The following is an 8,320-nucleotide window of genomic DNA, read 5'->3' on the forward strand; positions in this document are numbered from 1 at the left end:
GACTATAGTCTGCCTTCATGAGATATCACTTTCCCTTGGCAGATTAGAGACATAACATGAAGTTTGCAGCCATGTGCCTAACACAAAAAGCATGGAACTCTCTAAGAGGCTTCCAACCACTATCATCGACTCTAAGTGAAGCCTTGATCACTTGGGATCTATCAAATATAATCAAAAGTCCTTCTTGTAGTGTCACATGTCGTCTTAAGTTGGTAAGGAAAAACGACCAGGACTCCAAAGTCTCAGACTCAATAATTGCCAATGCCACAGAAAGGATATTACTGTTACCGTCTTGTGCCACTCTAATTAGCAACACACCACCATATTTTCCATACAGGTGTCCAAAATACCTTATCAAATTGGATGCAGTTGCATACCACTAAGTGCCCATCATAGTATGGTACGGCTCTGAAATCAAATATTGTTCAAGACAACAAATATGCAATGTTTGGAGCAACCTCGGTACCTTATTATATGACTCCTCCCAGTTACCTTATTATAACTAAAATAATCATGATAAATAAGAATATACACCACAATTAAACTTGACCTCACCAATATTTGAGATTCTTTTAGAGGGCAACACGGAGACTTCAACGACATCCTACTGCAAATTGCCTGCAATGCACATGGTACTTTAATTAATCTGACTTACCAACTCGGTATTCAACACTTCTACGAATGCTGTAATTCTTTACACCTTGCATTACTGCCTCTCTATTTTTGGATATGTGACCAACTCTAAACTCCACACTATCGTCTATGTTGTAATCGTCCCCACCCATATTGAAAAATGGAGTTTTCTCATACATCACGTCCAGATCAAATGTATGATAGTGACTAGGTACAGCTAATAAGATTTGTTATGGGGCCGGCAAAAGATATCAAATTGATGTATCGATCGGAGTCTCTGGTACAAACTTCTCCTTATCATCATCCTCAGAAGAATAACTATCATTACTATCGGCAACATACTCTTCATCGAACTCCTCACCATCCACGTCCATGTCTACTGCTGGACTAGCACAATGCAGTGGTGGTGGTGCAAGAGGTGGATCATCTTGGACAAAATTTAAGTGGCTAGATCCACCTACACCAGCATCACCAACCTCCACAGAAAGCTCCATCACTTGTTCCGCCATGATTCTCCCATGGATACCAGACATGAGGCGCACATGCTTATTGCCATGGAGCCTAAACAGACGAAATTGAAAGACTCCATTTTTCATTGGTACTAGCAACCTATACCCAACTCTTCCAACCTCTTTTATCTCACTAGCATTGATGTTATTTAATATTAGACTCTTTAGCTCAGACAAAGAATTTACTCTCCGAGTGTATAACAGAATAGAATTATCATACTCAAATATCACCACAGTGTCACTGTTTCTCATATGATATTTGGGATACACACTTACAATCACATATCCATTACCACTAGATATTTTTGCTTAATTTTTAGAAGAAAAATGGAGGAGAAGAAGTGAAATATTTGTAAAGAATGGTGTAGATCCTTTTATAGTTGCTCAAAATTTGTTGTACTGTATTTCATTTACAGTGAAAATGACATAACTTTTTGTTTATCTCATTTATAGATAGTGTAAATAAAATAAGTGTGTGTATATCTCATTTACACTGTACAGGGGATACGTGTTGATCATTCTCTCCCATGTATCACGTGTTAAAACATGACACATGCAATGACAAACGCGTCTTATCTCATTTACAGTATTGTTTCACTTGTCTTATACCGCACCTCTCTTAGGGGCTAGTTTGTACTTTTGGTACCCAACTACTAATAACTTCCATCTTTCTTATGGAATGATGGACCTGACCTTGATGGAAATTTCTGCTTTGATTGGCATTGCTCCCTATGGGGAGGATGCATGCTGGACCACTTTATCCCTGATGATTTATTCGACATCAACTTTGACTCGACCTTTATGTCAGGTTTTATTCTAAACAACATTGGTTCTGAGGGTGACCCTGTGACTGACAGTGAACATGTATCTTTCTTACTCTTGTGGATAAATGCTTTTATTTTTGTTCAAAATCAATTCAAATCCAAAAAAGTAATTATTTGCCATTAGCTATCATGCTTCACTATAAAAAATATGTCAATCTCCTTTCTCTAATTCTGGATCAATTGTATGAAACACTTTCTTTAATAATTAGTGAGATTCAACGAGGTGAGTCTTCGATCAAACCCTTTGGTCCTCTCTGGGTTATAAACCCATGGTTGAAGGTTGTACTCGAAGCCCAATTCACTGCCTCCTCTTCTGATGTTCCAAAAGCTCAGCTTGATGGTTTCTGAATTTCTTTTCTTTCTTGGTCAAAACCAAAAAGCATGTCATCCATCTACGCTTTTTGTTACTTCATCAGTCTCCTTCTCAACATCGAGACTAATGATTACTCTTCTTTCTACCCAAATCCCTTTACCTGTCGAAAAAGTGTAGTGGAATATCTCCATTCTTTAACTAGCCACAAACCTGAAATCAAGAGACTGTCAATGAACTACGGTCAAAAATCTTAATTCCCCAAATTCTTCATGTGGATCTCCTTCATGAGTCGACCATGGCTCTAAAAAAGAAATTGGTCACCTATTCCCCCACAATATGTGTCAAGGCAGTTTGGTCTTGCACAAGGATTGCCTTTTGCTCCTTCTCTCGACCCTGGAGCACAAATGATCCATTATGAGGTGTCAAGTTTGGAGGAATTTGATCAAATTTTGGACTTTAATTATCAAATGGTGACTTCTCAATATCAAACATATGATATTAAGTTTTTCTTTCTCTCAACACCTGTCTTCCCAAGTGGTGGTCGACCTATTACAATTCTTATTATACATCATCTGAACAAGCAGTCTCTAATTTGGTTCATCCTACCGCACAGACTGCTGCTGCATCGAAGAATACTAAAGATGAGCATATCAAAGAAATTCTTAAGTTCAAAAAATATTATAAGGTAAAATGGAATTTCAGGAAGGTAAAGTATGTTTTCAATAAGGCCTTAAGGTATAGGAAAAGAAGAAGGAAACATACTTTCGTAGATAGAAATTTTGAACAACTAATAGACAAAATGAAACACAAAACTTGACTTATTAAGGAAAATAACTAGGAAAAATAAAATAACTAAGGGGACACCAAACTTAATTTCAGAAATTAAGAGAAAATTTTAAATAACTTAAGACTTAATTTTTGAACATTAAAGAATAAGAATAAATAAAAAATAAAAATTAAGAACGTCTAATCTAAGCAATCAAATAACGGGTAGTTGTCAATCACAGTCAATCCCCGGCAACAGTGCCAAAAACTTGGTGTGAAATTCAAAGTCCACAAACTATCCGCAAGTGCATCGGATCGTACCAAGTAATACGTCAGGTGAATGAGGGTCGATCCCACGAGGATTGATGGACTGAGCAACAATAGTCGAATGATTCACTTAATCAGACAAGTAGAAAATGGTGTTTTGGGATTCAAAGTGCATTAAACAATAATTCAAGAGTTCAGAAAGCAAACAGTAGATTCGGTGTAAGAAGTATGTGAGAGAACAATTAAGGTTTCAGATATGTTTATTTTTTTGAATTTATATTTCTTACCAACTATTTTAATCATGCAAGATTCATTCATGGCAAACTATAATTGACTAAATTCTAATTCCTTAGTGATTTAGTCTCCTCTAACCTAATCAACCGCCAATTCCTTGGTCACTTAATATAGATTAAAGGGTTAGGTTCAATTCTAGTTTATTAGCCACAAAAATCCTAATTACCCAAATATAAGAAGATTATATGTCACGTATCCCGTTAAGTCCAAGAAATTAGTGGTTTAGGAGGAGTTTACTTTCAAGTTAATATTCAAGTGAGATAACTTTTCCAAGAATTTATATAAAATAAGAGTTATTTTCTAATACACTCATATTCATAAGATGAAGAACGAAAGTAATCCTTGACATTAAATCAATACATTAATTAAAATAGAGTGGCAATAGTATCAATCCATAGAATAAACAGAACTCCAAACCTTAACCAACGAGATTTAGTTGCTCATGACTCAAAGAAAAGTTAGGGTTCAAAAATGTGTGAAAATTAGAATGAGGTAAAAGAGAAGAGAGTTCGAAGGGCTAAATCTTTACCTTTTTATATCTAACCTAATTTTGATTTGAAAATAAAACAGAATAATAAATTCTAGGCCTAAAAGATTGTGTTTGTAAATAAAAATAACTAAAACAAAATAAAATATAATAATTAGAACCCAAATCTAACTAATGAAGCCCCTTTAGTTGAAGTTGGATCTGTGTCATTGGCGTTAAATGCTAGAATCGGCGTTTAGCGCCTTAGGTGACAGAAAACTTCCTAACGTTGCTGTCTTCCTGGTGCCAAATGCCAGGTTTGGCGTTTAGCACCTGACGAGGCAGAAGCTTATTACGAATCACAAAGCACCTGGCGCTAAACGCTCAGGTCTGCATTTAGTGCCAACTTGACAGAATGGTCACACACATTCCAAAGCTCTTGGGCGCTAAACGCTAGATGTGGCATTTAGCGCTAGCTTAGCAGATTCAAAATTCTTCTCTTTTTTTGCATTCGAACTCTGCCAAACCGACCCAAACTTTACCTGAAATAATAAAACACTAAAGCGACTTAAAGTAGCATCCAAATAGGCTTCAAACACTAAAATATGAATCAAACTCAATAAATTCATATCTAAAATAATAACAAAATAAAGAAAAGATGCTCATGCATCACATACGTGGCTGTTCGAATATCCAGCTTTCAACAACCGTTTGACCTCCTCTTTGATTTTTTTTCCATGATTTTAAGCTCAAAACATCTTGGAACTTGCTTGATTAGTCGAACATTCTAAAGGATGGGAAGCTTATGCTCGACAAGCAATCTATCCAACCAAGACATCTCCTTATATTGCCAAGTAAAACAATCTTAGTGTTCCTTCAATACCTTTATTGACTCCCTTTTGAAATCAGGGTCTAGGCATTTACTTACATAGGTAATTCAACCTTCTCCACCAATCTCGACTTCATCGAGATGATCTTGTACTTCAATTTTTTTTATTGTGCAAATCTTTTAAAAATAAATCGAACTTCTTAAACCTTATAGGGTAGAGATCATATATACAATCTAGTGTACGTTCACATGTGCACTCTTTCTTCTTAGCCATATAGGTTGAGAGTCGAGCCCAATGACTTGATATATCTATTAAGTGAATTTTGTGGTCAAGTTATCCTTGGCCTTAGGGACCAACTTCATGCCATGAGCCCCTATATAATAACCTTTGATGAGAGTAGGGTCAAAGTTGCTCATACCAATATCTAGTGGTCGAATACTAGTTTGATACTCTTTGAAGCTGACGTTCATCTGTTCAACATAGCAAGGACTGTCATCAGCTTCGATCTCTTCGATCATTCCATCCTCATCCCAAAGCACCAATTTTCGATGCAGGGTCAAGGGTATTACCCTACTCCATCGATCGAATCTCTTCCCAATAGCATGTAAAAGTCGCTTTGGTAGGTATTACTATAAACATTATTGATTATCGTTCGACACTTCCTATCTTGACCCTGAATGGGATCATTCCTAAGGCATTCCTAAGGCTGTTGATGACTTACTATTGAATCTAATGACAGCCAAATTTGTTTTTATCAGATCTTCGACTGTCTTTTGGAACAAAGGTAGCATACTTTCAGGAGGTAAATTAATTGCTGCTCCTCTATCAACCAGGATACGATTGATCATAACTCCTTTAACCTTAGCTTTAATATGGAAGGGTCAAAGATGACCTTTGGTGATTTCATTAGGTTTCTTGAACAATCCTTCTTTAATCAATCCATTCTCGACAAACATGTATTCGTCTCTTGGAATGACATCATTACAATCTCCCTCGAAACAATTCTAAAGCTCTCTAGGGTTACCATAGAAGTCGATAGGGAGAATAGACATCGTGGCCACGTATCCAAAACCAGTTTCTCCAAACATTACATCTAGGTCATCCTTGACTCTAGAGTCAAATGTTTATGTTAATGCTTCCTCCTTTTCTTTCCCTTTGAGAATCGGCTTGGTTAACTAGGTTTCTTTCGACTCATCTTTTGACTCTTGGCTCTTAATCCTCGAAGATGCTTTATCCTCCTTATGTTCTTGCTTTTGACGCAACTTGCCCTCTTTGCTCAACTCTAGATATGGACCCTTTGTGTCGACATAAGAACCCTATGACTGAGCGAAAGTTTTTAGAATGAAGGGAGATCTATCCTAGAAGTTGCATCGAGATCATACTCGACCACTCCCTCTTCTGCATGCCGCTCATCGAGAAGCACCTTTCTTTTGGTTTTCAGTCCAATTTTCAAATCCTACTCCAGGAACGTTGAAATTATAATTCCTCGAGTAGTTTTAAGCATTCTTTTGTATCCATTTATTATTTGACATGTTAGAGGGAGGAACTCTAGCTCAACTTGATATTCCTTAAGGTTTCTGATCGACTATGACAATAGTGCGCATCTGTTATTTGACAGGCACACTAGAAGAGTCTCGACTTTTACCTCCCTACTTTAATTGGGTTTGCCTTAATTCTTCTTGGTAAACCTGCTTTCTACTCTTTTTATAAGAGTCGAAAGTCTTAGTAGCTGATGTGTCGAATAGAGCACTGCATCGAGGGCATATGGCAACATTCCCTGCTTCTTCCCTTTGCCTTAGCAAAAAATTCAACAAAGTCTTATCTTGCTTTTGGATAGATCAGTTTTTTTTGTTTTGAACATATCGAGTTCGAACTGATAATCTTTTTCCATGGGCTCAATAGAGGCTATGTTGATAGAGAAAGTTATTTTCTCTATTTCAGCAAAATTTGACGTGACCTGAAAAGGATCAGAGTCTACTTTCATTTCAGGCTTCTCTGAAAACTTTAGTTGACCATTCCTAATAGCCTTTTGTAATAAGTCCCTGAAACATACACAATTATTAGTATAATGCCAAAATGTTTGATGGAATTTATAAAACTTTTTATTTCTAATTTCAAAAACATATGACATTTTCTTCCCTTAAGGGAATACAAGCTATTTATCTTTTAATAACATGTCGAATATTTGTTTAGATTTTGTCAAATCAAAAGAATAGTTTCTTCCTCCCGATAAATGAGTTTCGCCTTTTGCTGGATTAAGATATCGACACACATGTGGAGGTCCAACTTTTTATTCTGCAGCAAAGGTAGATTCATTGTAGGACTCTTCCTCACTCATACAGTCGTCATAATTTACTTTCTTGTTAAAGAAATGTTTTCTTTTATTTGACTCTAGTTTCTCTTTTTATTTATTTAGTTTTTCAATTTGTTGTACTTAGCTAACTGAGCCAAATCCAAAAGTTGCTGGTTTACTAACTTCTTTTGAATATTCAAATTGAGACCATTTATGGCCATCTTGACTACTTCAGGTTCAGAAATAGCAGTAAAACACTTGTTTCTCATATTCTTGAATCGTATTAAGTAGTCATCGATTGACTCTGCTTTTTCTCTCTTCACTATGAACAAATCGAACAATGTTACTTTCATTTCACCTCTAAAGAACTAATCATAAAAATTTCTTTTTAACTGAGCCCAACTATGTATCGAATTGGGTTGCAAGTTTGAAAACCAAGTAAAGGTGTTCTTTGTGAGAGAAGGAGAAAAGTATCTCATTTTCAAATATTCATTACCAGCTATTTCTCCAATTTCGACCATGTACCAAGCCACATGCTCGACAGTCGATTTTCCAATATCAGCTAAAAATTTAGTGAGCGACTTTGGAGTTTTAATTCCTCTAGGGAGTTCACCTTGTAAAACATAATCGAAAAAATGAGATATAAAGTAAAATTGATTTGTCACCGCTATATTTAACCTTGCTCTATTTTAAATTTATTCGACAGCTGGGTTATGCTTTGACTATAGGCTTGAGCAGCATTATTTGCTCTAGCCTCATTCAATACCATATTTGGGTCATCTCCCCTATTTAGCATTATAGGTGGATTATTGACATTCATCTCACCTATGGGTGGTACAAAAGGTCAATTAATTGCTCCTACAATGTCATCGACTCGTCGAGCAACTTGCTCTATTCTAGCATTATTATTTTTTATAATAGGATTCAACACTGTAGCCATCTGGTGAGTAAGTATATTGACCTATAAAGTACGGACACTTCGCTGAGTTACCGCGTCCGCGTGTCAGACACATTTCGGACACGACACTCAACGACATTCGTCCGACGCACGTGTCTGCTGTGTCCAACTGTGTCTTAATAAAAAATAAAAAATTTTTCTCCGAACACGGCTAGACACACCAAAATA

Source organism: Arachis hypogaea, chromosome 5 (genome assembly GCF_003086295.3).
Source record: "Arachis hypogaea cultivar Tifrunner chromosome 5, arahy.Tifrunner.gnm2.J5K5, whole genome shotgun sequence".
Classification (NCBI taxonomy): domain Eukaryota; kingdom Viridiplantae; phylum Streptophyta; class Magnoliopsida; order Fabales; family Fabaceae; genus Arachis; species Arachis hypogaea.